We start from the raw sequence: 17,424 nt of genomic DNA, 5'->3' as shown, positions 1-17,424 counted from the left end.
GTGTTGTGTCAATGGATTTAATGAAGTTTTGTTTGTTGTTGAGATGTGTGCAGTATCATCCCTCATCCTGTCTTCTGCGGACTCCAGGTGGGAGTGATCAGGCAGGCTGGAAATAACAGTATACTTTATAAGGAGGCATTACTTTGTCAGGGAATTCAAATATGATCTCATTAATATCTTACCTTGGGGAAAGCTGAAGGGAGAGGAGATGAGTTGTTCACAAAAGAAAAACCCACACTCGAAAGCACATATGAAATGACGACCAGCCTTAGCCATGCAGCCCATGGTGGTTAGTCTCCACCGACGGCTCCTTCGGTGAACCCTGCCTCCCATTAGCTGTGCTTTGTGTACCCACTTCCTCAAAACTGACAGGTTCTGTGACTAGCTTTTGACCAATGAAATAGGACAGAAGTGACCCTGTGTGACTTCTGAAGCCTGTGCATAAGGAGACTTGAGTCTTCTTCCTGGGTCTCTTGGAATACTCCCTCTTGAGACAATCCCCCATAGAACCCAGCGGCCACATCGTAAGGAGCCCAAGCCGCATATGAAGACACAGAGGTGCTCCAGTGGACTGCTGAGTCCCCAGCCAGCATGAACTGCCAACCTTGTGAATACACCGCCTTGGACTTTCAGCTCAATTCAGCCTTTGGATAACTCCCACCCCAGCTTCCACCGGGCTGCACCAGGGTGAGAAGGTGTAAGTGAATACTGCCCATCTGAGCCTTGTTAACTTACAGAGCTGTCAGATGAATAAATACATTATTTTAAGCCACTAAGTTTTGGGGTGGTTGCTGACTTAGTCATAATGAACCAGAGCACTGCTCTTAATGTTTAAATAGATGCTGGTTGGTGAAAACTTAATCTGGTCCTCTTGGAACAGCTGTTGAAGATGAGCTTCTGCTGGTGCCTTATGGAGAGGTCTGTGGATTTCCCTCCTCACCTGCTTCAGAAAAGGTAAATCCCCTGTCCATGGGAAGAGAGCATGGTGGTGGGGGGTGGGGCAGTGCAAGTAAAGGGGGAAGTAACAGGCAACTTGGTCAGGTAAATTCCTAGAGGGCCAGGCCTGCAAATTCAGATGCCCTCAAGGGCTAAGCAGACAAGGTGAGAGAATGGTGAGGGTGTAAAGTGGCAGGGAGTAGTGGAGACTGGGTTGAAGAGTGAGTACACACCAGTGTACACAGGGCAGACGCTATAGTCCAAGGGGCCACCGCTGCCTCTGCAGCCAGCTCTTCTAATTTTGGAAGTGAAGCTAGAAATCCATTTTTTAAATGCAAAATGTTGCTGGTTTTTAATTTTGGCAATGAATTTTAAATGTTTTTAAATACTGTGTAGAGGAAACACAATATGCCTGGGACTCCAAGGGCCATGGGTCTGCTGTCTCTACCACAGACAGCAGGATGAAGCCCAGGCCAGCCTCCTCTCAGCACCCGTGCCCTCCGAGGAGAGCCATCACACTCTTTCCCCGGGCACTGTACCACGGTTTACGAAATGCTGAGTACTTTCACATCTACATCTGACTTGAGCTTCTCAACGGGGGACATAGGTAGGCCAGGATTTTTTTTCTTTTTTATAGAAAACAGGCCCAGGGAGGTTTTGTACCTTACCTGAGTCAGCACTGCTCCCCAGTCCACAGCTCACACTTCTGCTCTCTCTCTGGACAGAGGAGCAGGGGGGCAGTTAGGCCCTGAAAATGTGTTGAACCCAGGAGAGTAAAATCAGTTCTGGGCAGCTACGAGTTAGAGAGGAGAAGAATTGAACAAAGCAGCTTGAGAAGCTGCTTTGGGGATCCTCTGAAGTTCCCCAAGACTTATGTTCCATCGGCAGGACTGACAACTTGGATTCTCCCCAGGGAAATGAGATGAATGTTGGTCTCACTGAGTTTGGCTGAGGTCTGGGTCCTTGGAGATGTCTTGGAGATAACCGAAAGGCTAAGGTCATCAAGGTGTGCCTAGGGCTTCCCACATCTCACCACCACACAACACAGACCCCATGGGGGTCACAAAGCCATGACCAGGTCGTCTGTTACTTTCTCATTCTCCCCTTGACCTCCCAGACCAAAGCAGGTGAAGAAGGAAAAACTGGTGACCTGTGGACCCTGGCTGTTGAATGCACCCAGCTCCCAGCAGCACTTGCAGGAAGGGAACATCACATTTATGATGGCCGACATGCCAGACACTTCCACCTCACCCTTTTAATCTTTACTTTAGTCTGTAAGTTGCACACTGCTGTGCTGTGTGTGGTTCTTGTGGGAAAGGCTATGCAGACTTCCAGGACTGCAGAGATTATAAGAGGCCAAGCAACTGCATGAACCCAGGTTGGTCTGCACCTCAGGCTGCCCTCATTCCCGAATTCAGGCTACCTCGGTAGATGTACATCAGCCCTACTGTCCCCTGGGCCAGTGCCACAGGGCACAACATGCAAGTTGTGAACTGCCTAACTCTGCGGCCCTGTCTCTGCCTGGCCATGCTAATGGGATGCCCTGGAGTCCTCTGGGGCGCAATATGCTCTCTCCAAGGTGCGGCTCTGACTCTCCCTGCAGCAAAACCAAATTTTACTTAAGCAATACATTTTCTGTTGGAGGCGGTCTGAGATAATCAGCTACCCTAAACTGGGGCTTCTAAGAAACATCAGTGTTCCCATTTGGCTTAGCAGACATTTCCATTTTCAAGTTGTTCACTGCCCCGCCCCCAGGAGTTTATGGCGGTCATTTAGAACACCTGCCTCAGAAGCGGGAGGAGCCAAGTCTTGCCTCCTGGGATTTGAACTTGCAGTGTAAGAGATGGCTCAGCTGAACTAGGGAATGAGGAGTCATTCCCTCCAGCCAAAAAACAAAACAAAACAAAACAAAAAACAAAGAAGAAAATATCTGGGTCTAGATAGACCTCATTTAGCTCCCTTTAGGGCATCCTCCCCAAAGCTGGCGCTGGAGCCCCGTGTCTCCGGGAGGAAGGGATCTGACTTGCCAAGTGTCTGACACACCCTGCAGCTAAGCCCAGGGAAGGAGAGCTGCTCACTGCCCTGGGTGAAATCCCAGAGGGGAGCTTCCTAATCGGAAGAGAAGTGTCCTGGCATCAGATGTGGGGAAGGGGGGGTCTTGAGCAGTGGGAAATGCAAGGAAGGTATCATTTCTGAAAACAAAGTGTGATGCTCCAGGCAGGGTTTTTAATATTCAGGTTGAAAAGGGTTTTAGATGTGACTTGGCATCTTTGACAACAATCTACTTCAACTCAATTTGCCATAAAAAGATGCCACTTTTGCTTTTTACATAACACATGAGAAAATGCCATGCTTGCCTGATTAAGTACCTGGCTATACTCCTGTGGCCAAAAAACACCATTCACAGAACACCTGGGGTCAGGCCGCCATAGCTGGCTGGGTCAGCTGTGACTCTTCCTAACCACAGGGCTCAGGTCACCACACTCAGTTTCGTGTCCCTCAGAAGGCGCTCCTGCAGTCCCACTGCCTCATGGGGAAAAACGTTATCAAACCATGATCGTAAATTGTCCCTTGCTTCGTTTTACTTCCTCCTGATGCCTGTCAAGCCACTGAGATAAAGAGAGCATCTTCAGCACAGCGAGACAGCTATCACGCACTGAGCCAGGCAATCCATGTGAGGTTTTCCTAACTTTTCCTCATTTCCTGTTTCTAAGTCCCCAGTATTAACCCACAGGTAGCACATGTTGTCCCAAATAATCGACAAATGTCCTTTGGCAACATAGTCGTCGGGACCAGGTAAACAGCTGGAACTTTAGCCACTCTGCTCGTTTATCTCACAGAGATTAAGAAAAACTGCACATCTAGAAACAATGTGTGCAAGGCAGGTCTCCTGGCAATTTGTGGCCAATTACAAGTATACACTGCTTTGCACAATAGATGTGCTACTGAAAAGGTTATATGCAAATCGAATTTTTGTAAATTGAATTATATTTAACATGCACCAAGGGAACTGGCTATTTTAGGGACACCAGAGTTGAATTCATTTTGTGGAGCAGGGAACACTTTGTAAAGCAAATTACCATCCTCCAATTCATATACTCTTTGATAAGGTCAGGTTTTATTATTTTGGACCTTTCTGAACTAGAGCATGCCTACATTGTTAAACCAGTAATAATAAGATATTCGGAGCTTTTGCCAAATTCTAGATGTCAGAGAAGGAGAGAGTGAAAACTAACTCTCCTTCTGAAGTAAAGGATGAACTGGAACAAAGGCAGACTTTCCAGCATTGGTTTTCAAGGATGCCCAAGGTGCTATTATTTCTTTTGGTCTAAGCCCAGCTAACCCTCCTCAACCAGGGCTCTCCACTGAGAGCCCTGTTACATTAGTTCTTTCTGGAACTGCAGGCTAGACTGGTAAGTTCCCAAAGTGACATTCAGCCTGCCCAGGACCTGTTAGCTCTTAGGCCCTCTTATGACAGGGCCCAGGGCCTATCAGCTTTTTAAGATGTCTGAGAACTGAAAGAAAACAACAACACAAAAAATTGCAAATTAAAATCAATGTGTTTAATTAAACATCTACAAAATATAACATTGTGTCAACTTCATTAAGTTTGATATTCATGAAAATTTAATTACCTAAAAATTAGAAAAGAAGAAACAAACTCATTATTCAAAGCTGCTATAATGGTCCACTTAAAACAATCCTAGAGGACCCACAGACAAACTGTCTTAGCCAGTAGAAGCTGGGTTATGCTGTGGTAACAATTAGTCCTGAAACAGCAGTGACTTAACATCACAGCAGTTTATTTCCTTCTCCCGCAGTTGAAGCTCTTAGTAACTGTCTACCACGTGGTGATTCATCAACCCAGGCTCTGCTGTCTCCACACGGTGCATCCACATCTGTCTCAGCAGGAGAGAGGGATGAAAACACCACGCTTTTCACTGCTTCAGCCTGGAAGTGACCCACATCACCTCCACTCCCATTCCACTGGCCACAGCTAGTCACATGTCCCCTAACTGTAGCGTACCTGGGAAGTGTGTTTTTTTTCTTTCCTCTTTGTATGCTCAGGGAGACCTGGCAATGTCTACCAGGTGAACTATTAAGTTAATAAGAGCTCAGCAAGATCAATATACCCAAGTCAATAACATTTTTATACATCTGTAACAAAAATTAGAAAATGTAAATTTAGATGTCCACTTAAAATGCAACAAGCCTTTGGGACAAATCTAACAAAAGATGTGCAAGACATTTGTAGATATAACTATAAAACTTTATTGAAGGATAGAAAAGATGTCAATCCTCTCCAAGTTAATCTGTAGATTAAATGCGATTTTGACTAAAATACAAATAGAGTGTTTGGGGATGGTAGCTGATCCTAAACATCATATGGGATAACAAACAACTCAGAATAACAGAGACAGTTTTACAGAGGAAGAAGGCTGCAGGTGGCAAGCATGGGCAGTAGTGTTTGCACAGGGATAGAACAGCAGACAAACGTTGCAAAGGAAAAGTAGGGCCTTGTTTGGAAATAAAACTGGAGTTTGACAAAGATGCCATTGTAAATCAATGCAAAGAGGGGCCACTGGCTGCTGAGATAACTGAATATGGAAAAAGTGATCACGGATTGCAATGATTATAAGTTGGACATTCTAAAGCAAATAATCCCAAAATAAAATTGTTACAAAATTCCTTCCAATTTTTTGCAGCAAAAATAACATCTTTAGTGTTCATTGTGAGCATAGTTTTTGATATGATGTGGGATGAGGTCTCCCAGCCCAAGAATGGCCTAAGTCATAAACTCCTGTTTCTGCAGTTGAATTTCCTCTGCTTGATTCTCACTGAGTACATCAGAGGGTTGTTTGAATGCCTCCAGAAATGATGATGGGGAATCATCAGCTCTCCAGAGATCTCACTTCATCTTGACTTGTCTCTGGGTAGGGAGCAGTGGGGGATCTCACACCAAGGGGCTATTTACAAGCTGCACATTCACCCCTGTTGAAAGAGGTTTAGTGACTCTAGGGCCTGTTGACGACAATTCCCATGAAGGACACAAGAGCTCCCTGGGAAACTTTCGGGGAGAGAAAGCCAAGCAGACCCATCAAAAGACTAAGTGAAGGGGGAACAAAAAGGAAGCGATCTTGAATCTCACTGCGAGTTGCTCCAGTTGCCTTTCTCACCTCACCTGACTTGCCAGATCAGTACTGAGTCTTCCCTGCCCCTCTCCTCTAGTCCGCGTCCACCAGCACGTCAGTCCTGTCTACCGAGCAGCTTTCTTCTGCTCCAAGTGGCGAATTTTCTAACATTAGCACCGTTTTAGGGTTTCCCCTGTACCCTCACTTGCCCCTGACCACCATCAGCAAGAATTCCAGTGCAGGTAGCCAAACTGTGCTTCTTTCCTGGGAGATTGTGGGTAACCACAGACAGAGGTTTTCTCTGGGAGACAGAGGAGAAGTCAGGAACAGAAGAGAGCATCTAGGAAATGGAACGTTTCACTTGCCTCCTGAACTGCCCAGGAGTGCCTTGCCTGCGCCAACAGCACGTGAAGAGATGTGGGCTGTGAAGGGGCCCATCGTCCTCTACGACCATGACATAACCGAGTGTCTAGCTTAGTGGCACACTCCACAATGTTCACACGGGAACTAAGCAGTTTGCCTAGCAACGTTCACATGGGCAGTACTTCCTGAACTCCGTTTGAGAGCACCACGAACACTGTCTTCGCTCCTTCAGCCACAGTGTAAGAAAGCGAAGCCGCATGTGGGCCAAGCAAGTGTGTGTGTTGTGGGCGGAGGGAGAACTCAGTCACTTCAGGGAGTGTCCTAGGGTGACAGCTGAAATGTCAACACCCATCTGTCCTGATGAGGCATAACAATAAAACACTGTGACTAATTTTTGGCTTTGGCATGACCTAATTAAGATAGTGACCCCAATTTAGATAAAACAATGAGATTCAACTACATATTATTTAAATCTCTCGATAGTGGCTGTCATGTGAAGAGTTTAGAAAAAAATTATATAATGAAGCAGTAAAGAGAGAAGGTGAATCCAAGCAGGTGGTAAAGCAAAATACTGTAGGGATCGGAGATTCTAAAAGTCACTCAAATGTAAAATAATGGTGTGATGCTAACATTTGGCAAGCACTGACAAAGCACCTGGTGGGCTTTATGAGTCTCATCTGTGTCGCAGGCACAAATGCAGTTCGCGCCCTGGCCTATGGCCTTTCCAATTACCACGTGACCTAATTCAGCAAAAAATGTAGTCCTGAAAACTGCTTATGAATGTTATACAAAATTGTTTGGAATGACATAATTTTTTCTTCAGTAGACAGGCATCTTTAAAGAAAATTAATCCCTTTATCAGTAACATGTGCATATTTGATGTTTGATATTTAATCTTATAATGATTAACAGAACTTAGCCTTTTAGAATACTAGGAGAGAGTTATAATCCCAATTTAAAATGAGTAGATTTGTGATTTTAAGCTGAAACCTGTTTAAAAAATGTGTTTACTAAGCCCTGGCTGGTGTAGCTCAGTGGACTGAGCGTGGGCTGCGAACCAAAGTGTCGCAGGTTTGATTCCCAGTCTGGGTATATGCCTGGGTTGCAGGCTATGACCCCCAGCAACCGCACATTGATGTTTCTCTCTCTCTCTTTTTCTCCCTCCCTTCCCTCTCTAAAAATAAATAAATAAACCCTTTTAAAAAATGTGTTTACTAGTTGGACAAAGGATGCACTGAAAAATAAAATTGAATATATGAAATTTATACACTCAATTTAAAATGTTTAAAGAAATTTAGTGATGAATTTGTAAATCAGACTGAAAATTAATCAAAGGCCCCCTTAAAAGCAAGTGTTAAAATTTACTGGATTTTGAAGTAAGTAATATTTGAAAGTTGAACTTGGAAACTAAATGTTTTTAAAAGTATAAACCTAATAAATTAAGTATTAATTTTGAAAGCAAAAGCAACACTGAATAATCTTTTCTGAGCACAAAAAGTTGCATCAAAGGCACTAAAAACTGACGTTAATTTTTTAACTTATCAAAACTTGCACATAGTAGAGGCCCCACTAAGTGATATTTTCATCACTCAAAACTTTTCAAACTCACCTTTTGAGATTATTTTCAGAGCCAGTTTAGATTCCTTTTCCCCTTTTCAAATGTACTCAGGCATCTTAGTTGGGAATTGGGTGACAAAAGAATTGGGTTGTTGACATATTACAACAAATGTAATATGTCAACAACCCAAGGTACCACGGTTGAACACAGGGGACCCAAAAGATAGGACCTCATGCATGGTGGCAGGGTGTTTCCTCTCCCAGGGTACCTCCTGGCACCTCTGGAATTATATACCTCCTAGGCAACTGGCTTGCCTCCCTTCCAGAAGTGTGAAGAGAAAGCTTTTCCAGCAGGAACTCAATCCATGCACAGATTAGAACTTCAGCTGAAGCTCAAAAAATTCCCAACAGTTCTGGATGGGAGGGATTTGATGCAGAACCACTAACAGAAGTACGGATGTGTTCTCATTCAGTTTGGGGATTTCTCAAATACTCATGACACTTTACTGGGACCCTGTTGAAAGCTACTGCAAGAATCCAAAGCAAGCAGCACTGCAGGCAGAGACAGGCAGAGGTGTCTGCAGAGGCAGCAACAAAATGGTCCAAGAGATGTCATGACATGGGGCACCAATTCCACTAGGAGGCAAATGGAAATTGCCTTCTGATTGCGGTTGACTGTGTATTCCTTTCAGTTCAAGTAGCCCCAGACTCAGGAGATTAGATTAAGATATGGGGTATGAGCAGGAGGCAGATTATGGGGGGAAAATTGCAAAAGAGAAATCTTTAGATTTGACTTATGGTCTTAACCACCTTCATATAATTTAGGCACAAAGAATCAATTCATTTTTATTTATGGTGTGTGTGTGTGTGTGTGTGTGTGTGTATGTATTTGAAATGGAAAACTTCATGCACATTTTTCCTCAGGACTGTGAACACTTGCAAATTACTACCGCCATAATTGCTCCCATCTTTATTTAATTAGCTAAGAAGTGGGTCAAGGAATGAAGATTTCACCACTTTCAATAAATAAAAAATGATAGATTCACACCCATTTTTTTTTCTGATCCTCATGAAATCAATGACAATGAACAAAGTGATTCCTTAGTATTTGCTCTGAAGTCAATTGCTTTTAATGCATGTCAGGTAATCCTAAACACAAATTCCACCAGCTTTCGCAGGGAATCTCAGGCAAATGCTCAGCATGAATATAAAGTAGTATTTCCACAAAGAACTGTGTACTTTACACCTTACTGTAGGCTACCTTTAGAGCCGGACAGCCCAGCCTGCTGTTTATCCACCGCTCACACATCTGTATCAATAGCAATAAATTCAGAAGGTCTGAGAAGCCCTGGGGACCTTTAAGGGTCATTCATTTGTTCCATCATTCACTCATTCATTCCATTCAAATCTTCATTAAACACTTAATACACACAAGACACTATGCTAGGCTCTGGACACCATGTATTCACAGGTCTGAAAAGTTTTACGATTTGTTTCCTTTGTTTGAAGTACCATCAAGGACACAGCTCCTCTCAGGGGGAACGGTGCTAGTTAGCATTGGAAATTGCAGCGTGGCTCAGCAAGCCAAGTAGATTAGTAAAGATTAATAAAGATTACTAGTGTCTAAGGGGGTTCTAAGTTCTCATTTATTCCAGAATGACCCTAGGACCTCAATTTGAATATATGGATAATGGGAGAAATGCCTTCTCTCCTGGGGATTATAATAGCAAATTTCTAGCAAAAAAAAAATGATGGCTAGGACTCGGGGGCAGGGAAGACAGTGTGTGCAGTGAAGGGGCTGAAGATCTCTGGGTGCATAGGGTGGCCCCAGTGCCTGGGGGCTGGGATACGTGGGGAGATCATTCAGCTGCCCTGTGCCTCAGTTTACTCATTTATAAATCAGGGATAACACTGGCCTCCTCACAGGATATTGTGACAAATAAGATGCCATGAGAGAAGTACTCAGCAGGATGCCTGGCACATGGTAGGCACCCAAGTAAGCACTGAATGAACAAACAAAGGAATAAATGGAAAAGTAGCTCTTGTAGAAGACAGAGAATAGGACTGAGCATCAGGAACACCAAAGAGGAAAAAGCAGAGTCTTTCTTCTTACATTTGCTCTTTTTCTCTGGCTTAGGCCAGGGTGGGCCAGGAGAGCAGTGCGAGGAAAGGCCCAATGCTGAAAGCGGGAGTTTTATGGATTAACGGGGACAAGAGAGAGTTAGGGGATGCAGTTCCCCAAATTGCTCCATCACATAGGATAGTCCTATGTCTACAGAAATCCCAGAATTTCAAATATTCTTCATTAAAGATGCTTATACTTACATTGAAACAATTGCCCTACTTCCACTTTGGAAATGATACTTGCTGCTCCCTTGGGCCTCTTCAGGAAACCAGGCCTAGAAGATTCCTTTCAGCAGCCTGTGAGTTTGTCTGGCCATGCTCTCACCTTATTCTTCCCTCTGCCTTGCTTAAGTGCTCAAGGGCTGGGGAGGGGAGGGAGAGCGCCACAAAGTCACATCCTCCAGACTTAGTCCTGGACGAAGAGCTTTGAGAGGTACAACTACGGTTACTTTGAGGAACTTAATTTCTGCTCCTTCCCTACCTCAGCATGATTTTACCTGTTGTGCTCTCCAAATAGTTTGGGGGAGGTGCCACAGAAGATGACTGGCATATCTATAAAAACTTTAAAAGTCATAGTTATCTTTAAAGTGACATGAGGCCAATTCCTTAATGCATCTCAGCTGTCATTTACCAATCTGTAAAATGGAACACGATACCTTTGACATTGGCTGATGAAACATAATGCTAGAAAAGCATCAGTCACATACTTGGTGATAAAAAAAATGTTGATTTTTATTCTAGTACATCACACAACCTTCTGCTCCTCATTTCATCATGTAGAATGAATGAGTGGCTACTGTTTTCCATCTGCACAAGGCAAGCTATAAAGAGATGATATCACCAGTGTGAGAAACACAGAGCAAGTATGACCTTGGGCAAGGCACGTGGGGTTACTGTAGACCCAAGCTGTCCTTTGTGGGGCTGCCACTGTGGGTAGCATCCTAAAGCGGGCACTGTTTGCCCTCTCCATCAAAAAGATCCATCCCTCATGAGTCAGCCAGTGAGGCCATTTCCTGCTGCTTCTTCATCGGACCTCGGGCACAGTGCTTTAGCTGACTGTCCCCATCGAAGGGCGGGTGTGGACTCTTACCGTGGTCATTCACTCCCCAACTCGTGGCATGTCCCCAACCTCCGTGATAGGATGCACAAGTTTAGATTTATAGTGTAACTCTATTTAAGGGCCTAGACTTCTTCCAACAACACATGTTGGAAGAGTTTGGAGCAGTGGAGAAATACCAGCCTGCAAATCTCTATCAGAGCCCTTAAGTTAGGGAGCCAACATGTAAGAAATCAGGGTCAAGTCCCAAAGCCAAGAGTGTGCCCGCCTGGATGTGCATAACCCCTTTCCATCTTGTCTTAAGCTGCATTTTACCTGGTCATGTGGACGGGTTCTTGTTCCCACCATTCCCCCATGCAGACAAGGATTTGGAATTATTAAGAAAAGGAGCTCAATTGTCCCCCTTGGCTTATCATTACTAACCAGGCAGAGGAAAGCTTCAACCCACCATTGATTTAGATTAGCCTCTTCGTTTCAAGATTATTAATTACCCAAGTTAGCATACAACACGTCAACACCAAGCCCCTACTTTTTGTGAATTAACTGTTTCATTTGCAGCTCCGTGGCTGTCTCTGCTTTCTTTCATGCCTCTGGGGCCAACGCAGAAACACCTCACAGATACGGTTTTCACTATCATAAAACGAAGTTATTAGTCTGGGTCTGACACAGGTCATTCCTTTCAGGGGAGGCTACCAGGTTAATCTTTTGAGCTGACATTTCTATAATAACTTCACATTTGCCAAAGTTCTCTGTTGCATTCTGTGCAAAGTAAACAGAAGGGTTAATTTAGTTCTCTAATCTCTTGTTATAAGCCTAATTATTTTACATGTCTTCATTTCATTAATGAATTGCTGCTTTTTACATGCAGCTCCTTCCCCATTGCTTTTGTTTAAACCTCCTGGTGGGAAGGGATAGATTAATTTTGTTGTGCCTTAATGAAACTGTATGCTACATTAGATTTAACCATTTGGCATGCACTGCCAACATTACCATTATGCATAATGAATTATTTTTTGTGAGTCCCAAACTACTGTAGACCTTCGGAGTTCTCCTTTAGATATTGTGACTACGCAACAAGCAAGCGCAGAACAGCCAGCTCAGTCATTGCCCTTGGTGTCTAAGGAAACCTCCTTACAGCTTTTCGCTTTCTGTCACCTGTACGGGAGCATCCAGATTTTCCCTTGCCCCAGGGAGTCCAGATATCCAGTTGATTTACAGTGAGCATCTCAAATGAAACTAACAAGTCAGTTCTGAGGTTTTGGGGGCAAAGCACTGTGCTAGGCAGCAGGAGGCAGGGTGAAAGTTGCTATGTTTTTTTCTTCAGTCAATTGTTGCCCCCGTGTCAACAGGTCCTCTGAGGTCTGCATGCTCTGGGCTGGTTTTGACTGGCGGCTCTGCTTCAGGCTGCAAGTGGCTGGGGCCACTCTGTTCCTCATGTCTCCATTTTCCTTTTGGGACAAGTGGACTAGCAAATATTTGTTCTTTTTATGCTGATGGCAGACTCTCAAGAGGGCAGGTAGAAATGTGTAAGGCCTTTTAAGGCCTATCTGCAAAACTGACACACCATAACTTTTACTCATTTATTGTTGGCCAAAGTGAGTCACATGACCAATTCCTAAGTCAAGAGGCTGGGAAGTATTCTCCTCCATGAGCTGGCCACAGGCAAAAGTGTAGTTTTAGGAACTGGCAAATAAGTGGACCCAACAATTAAATTGTTCATATGTTTCTTAAGGTTGGCTGGGTTTGGGATTGTGGCCATCTCCATATTTCAAAGCTGGTGCCATTTAATCCCACAATTAAGGGTGGCCCCAGCCAAGATTCTGGAACTAGTCTTGTCCCTAGGCAGGGGATCAGAGAATCTCAAACTGATAACTCTCTGGCTCATCAGTGAGTTAGGCCTGATCCAAGTAAGCTGGAACCAAGTCTTGTCTGAGTCCTAGGAGCTCTGGTGACTGCATTTCTTGACCCTGAACTTGGGTTTCCCAGAAGTCTTCTGCTACAGTAGACTTCTAGTGTAAGTCTGCTGGACCTACACCAACACACCAGCTTTTCAACACATTCCTACATCATCTTCTTGGTTCCCTAAGTTACCCTGCTACCCAACTCTGAACTGAACTGACTTTGTTAACATTTGATCTTAAAAACACCAGTAAATATTCCTTGCCTGGCTTCTCCAGCAGAACAAAATCAGAGTTCCAGAACTACCTCCAGATTCTGGACTGGGACTACTTATCCTTTCCCCCCTACTGCTGGAATTTAGTTTTTCCAGTATCTTAGGATTCAGCCTAAACTCATGATCCTGAACTTCCCCCAACCTGGTCTTCCTCACTGCTCCTAAGTCCTGGATCCCAGACTTGAAAACCAGCTCCAGCAATATGGCAGAGTCCATACCAAAAGCCCAAAGAATGTTTTGTATTCTCTAAATGCTCCCCATGGGTTTGGGGAAAGTTGGGCCCCATGAGTTGGGATCTCAATTAGCTTGATGAAAAGAAGGACTAGGAGCCAAAGGGGATAGAAAGATGAGATGAAATGATAAAAATCATATTATGATCAAGGCTCAGTGCCTGATGTGCCTGGGAAGTGTCCAGGGTGAGGAGGCTATGCTGTTCCTTGAACCACCATGGCCCTCCCCTGACTTAGGGCATTTGTTCTCGCTGCTCCCTCTACTGAGAACTTGTTCCCCCTGATGTTTACATCATCTCTCCTTCACCTCCTTCAGCTCTTTACTCAAATATCGTCTTCTCAGTGATGCCTTTTCCGACCTTCTCATGTACTATGCTCTGCTCTCCACTGCTTGCCCAACAAGGCACTCCCTCCCTTCCTGCCCTGCTTTACTCTTATTAAGAGCACTTATCTCCATTTCATGCACTTTATGTTTTATTGTTTGGTTTGCCCATTACCTCCCTTCACTAGAGTGTCTGGTTTGATTTATTTGTTTGCCCCTAGAACACGCAGTAGATTCTCAATAAATATTTGGTGAATGAAGGAAGAAAGGAAGGATGGACTGAAGAAGGTAGAGGGGGAGGCTGGCCAAACTGGGCTGGAGGACAGGGAAGACCGAGAGATAAAAGTGTGTACCAGTGTAAGTGCATGACACCCACACTCACATTCAGGATACCAGTGAGATCAGGCCAGGGCTCCAAAGCATTGCTGCACTTGAACTGTCCCCCACCCTCCCACCAGCTTCTCATCTTCAGCCAATATAGAACCCTTGGCATTCTCCAGTCCTCCAGAAGTGTCCTTCATCTCTTTTCTCCCCAGCTCTTCCAAGCTTCTTGAAAGATTAGTCTGCACCCTCTATTTCCACATGCTCACCTCCACTGACTTTAAAGAAGACTCTGGCCCAGATCTGTCTGCTCAGGTTTTCCCCACAGGGACTTCAAATTCCAGAGTCCCAAACTGAATCGATCATTTTCCCTGCTCTCGCAAGTGATCATGTCCCTCACCAACCCCTCATCTCAGATTTGGATGTTGACACAGCATCATCTATTTGGGGGCCCAGAGAGCATCTTAGACATCTTCCTGTACCTTTTAAAGACTTCTTGAATTCACCTGCTTCCCTCACTCTCTCCAGGACCACAGCTCCTGTTTATGTCCTTATCATTTCTTAATTGACAATAGTGTCCTAACCAGCTCCCTGTTTCTACTTCCCTTCTACCTTATTCACCAACATTTCCCGGCACCTCTGGGACAATGTTTGAACTTGTTAACATGGCAGATAAGTCCCTCTGTGTCCTGACTACCCCTTTCCAGCTTCATCTCCCTTCCATGCTGTTATGCTGGATTATGTCCTGGGCCTTTATACAGAGAGTGCCCCTGCCAGGAGGCCCTTCTAGCACTCTTACTCATCCTTCAAGATTCAGCTTAAGTGCCATTACGATTTTGCCCACATTGTACATAGCACAGGTTCTGAGATATATACATTTCACTTTTTAAAACATTTATCTTCAATCTGATCAGTAATGTTTAGGGAATAGTAGACTGGATTTTTTTCTGATACAAAATAAATATATAGTAAAATTAACGGGTCCATCCATATACCTGCCCCAAATTCATCTCGGGTACCACCACAACTACCCCACCTTTTCAAAGCGGCACATTAGGCCCTCTGGCTGTCTAAAATCACAGAGTTGGAGAGGGCTCTGAGAGGCCAACCACTCTGCCTTTGACAAGATCACTGCTTAATGGCATGATATTTAAGTTGCTAGCATCTACTGAGTGCCTCTGCCACGCTGGACACTGTTCTACATGACTTACTTGTATTCACTCATTTAATCTTCATAATAGCTCTAAGCAACGAGACTAAAATAATTGTATCCTACAGAACAGGCCATGGAGGCTCATGCTTAAGTAACTTGTCCAAGATCATACAGCTCATAAGAATGGACTCCTTTATTCAAACTTGACCATTTGGCTGGAGTCCATGTGCTTACTCTATCCATATAATATCACCTCTAATAGGTAAGACTATGGGTAAGACTGTCCTCAGTGCCCAGACTTGGCTGCAGTCTGTCCTCACCTGGGGGGAAGGAGCAATGCTCGGCAGGAGGGCTGGCAGGATGCCCCAAAGAGGTGACCTCTGGAAGTGGGCAGCTCAGAAGTCTGTAGTTCCCTAGTCTTGGTTTAAGAAGTTCTTTGTGGCCGGAGCTAAGATGGTATACTTTGTACAGAATCCCCAGCTGCTGGCCTGTTCCGCTATACTGTGCATTTTTTGGTCTCCCGAGATGGCCTGAACTTTCCAGATCTAAGCAAGAAAGCTGTGGAGCCAAATCATCCAATCTGTGCCTGCAACTCATAAGCCCAACCCCTGTTGAACATAGCAGAGGCCTTTGTTCTCCTACAGAAGAACCTCAAGATCAGGTGCTAGGGCTCCTGCTTTGTGCTACCTACACTTTACTTGCCCCATCTTTAAAAAACAAAAGAATCTTAGCTGAATCATTTCTGCACCTGATTGTTTGGGAGTTTTGTGGAACCTGTGCATATCAATTCGACAACTCCTTCCCATCACATGCCTGTCACATTCACTGGGAGCCTGTATGTCACAGCTTTTGAAATGACACAGCCCAGACACTATCGATCAGCTCAGTATGTCTCAGAGAAACTCATGTGCAGCTACTTCCCTGTGGTTCATAAACAGGATGGATGCCCCATCCCCTGATAAAGTATTTATGTCTACAAATGTATAACTCAAAAGGAATTACCACCAATATTCTCTTAATTGGAAGGATCTTTCTTCCCCTAAGCAGATACGTGCAAGCCCCTTTTCCTGCAGAAGCCATCCATAGAGAAGGAACATGTGTGTGAACGACAGGCTGTTTAATCTTTCCCTGTAATCAGCTCCCCCGAGCCCAAATGCTGAGTCTGTAAGAGTTGCAAGCCCAGGCCGCTCTCTTGCTTCCTCCTGCTAAACCCTCGCTTGGCCTGCCCCACCCTGGCTTCCTGACTTTGGCAGTGGGGCTCCTTGGCAAATCAGTATTCTTCCATCCTAAGCAAGATTCTCCATCAAAATCAGATGCCCTGGAAAAATACAGCTTAGGGGAAGCGGCTTTTCTGATCCCATTATTGATAAGCTCTTAGAGCTCATCAATGAAAATTAGAACTTGTTAATCCTGTACATTTCCCCCCTTGATTTTTAATTACAGAAGAAAGAAGTAATGGATAACTTCTGGGGCTGCAGAGACACTGGGGCTGTCAAAAGAAAATTAAATTTACAGTCAGAGAGTTTTGTTTTCTCAAGTGTCCTTGTAAAATGCAAAAGAGGCTCCTGGCATCACCAAGGCAATTCAACTGGTTTCCTAAACTGGCAGGGCTTTCCTCGAAGAAGCCCTCCTTCGTTTGCCAAGAGAGTGTATTAATGACAAGGACTGGACCTAAAGGGAACTCATTCAGAAGAAAACTGCATTAAAAGAACATTAAGGGCGATGTTTTAAAGTCTGATTTAAACTCATGAAAGCAAGGAGATTTATTGTGGAAACCAAATCGCCGAGCTGATGCGCCCTGCCTGGTAATGCATTCCGACTGGAGCACCGGGGATTGAGCCCGATCAGAAGCATCACTCACCGGGGGCCCAGATGCTCCCGCTGGGGGAGAGGAAGACAGCCACAGGGGGCAGGGGGCTGGGGTGGCCACATTTCTGAAAGCAGATGGGCTAACATCCCACAGGGGCCAATCCACCAGGGAAGCAGGAGGAGGAGGGTGCTGCCAGCTGAGGTCAGCTTTGACTTTAGCAGGCAGCTTAGCAGCCTTTTCGAGTCC

The 17,424-nt window shown here is 44.7% G+C and overlaps 1 long non-coding RNA gene across 2 annotated transcripts in view; it reads left to right on the top strand.

The window, feature by feature from the left end:
* Window positions 1-5,825, top strand: part of LOC123824750 — a 52,057-nt gene extending 46,232 nt beyond the window's left edge. For both annotated transcript variants that reach the window (XR_006786743.1, XR_006786742.1), the window contains 2 exons: window positions 840-954; window positions 4,758-5,825. This is a non-coding gene — a long non-coding RNA (uncharacterized LOC123824750). The remainder of the gene's footprint in view (window positions 1-839; window positions 955-4,757) is intronic.
* Window positions 5,826-17,424: the final 11,599 nt, after the last annotated feature.

The sequence above is a fragment of the Phyllostomus hastatus genome, unplaced genomic scaffold (genome assembly GCF_019186645.2).
Source record: "Phyllostomus hastatus isolate PE091 unplaced genomic scaffold, TTU_PhHast_1.1 phas_contig_58, whole genome shotgun sequence".
Taxonomy (NCBI): Eukaryota; Metazoa; Chordata; class Mammalia; order Chiroptera; family Phyllostomidae; genus Phyllostomus; species Phyllostomus hastatus.
Note: the sequence above shows the minus strand (reverse complement) of the source record. Positions and strands in the feature narration are given on the sequence as shown.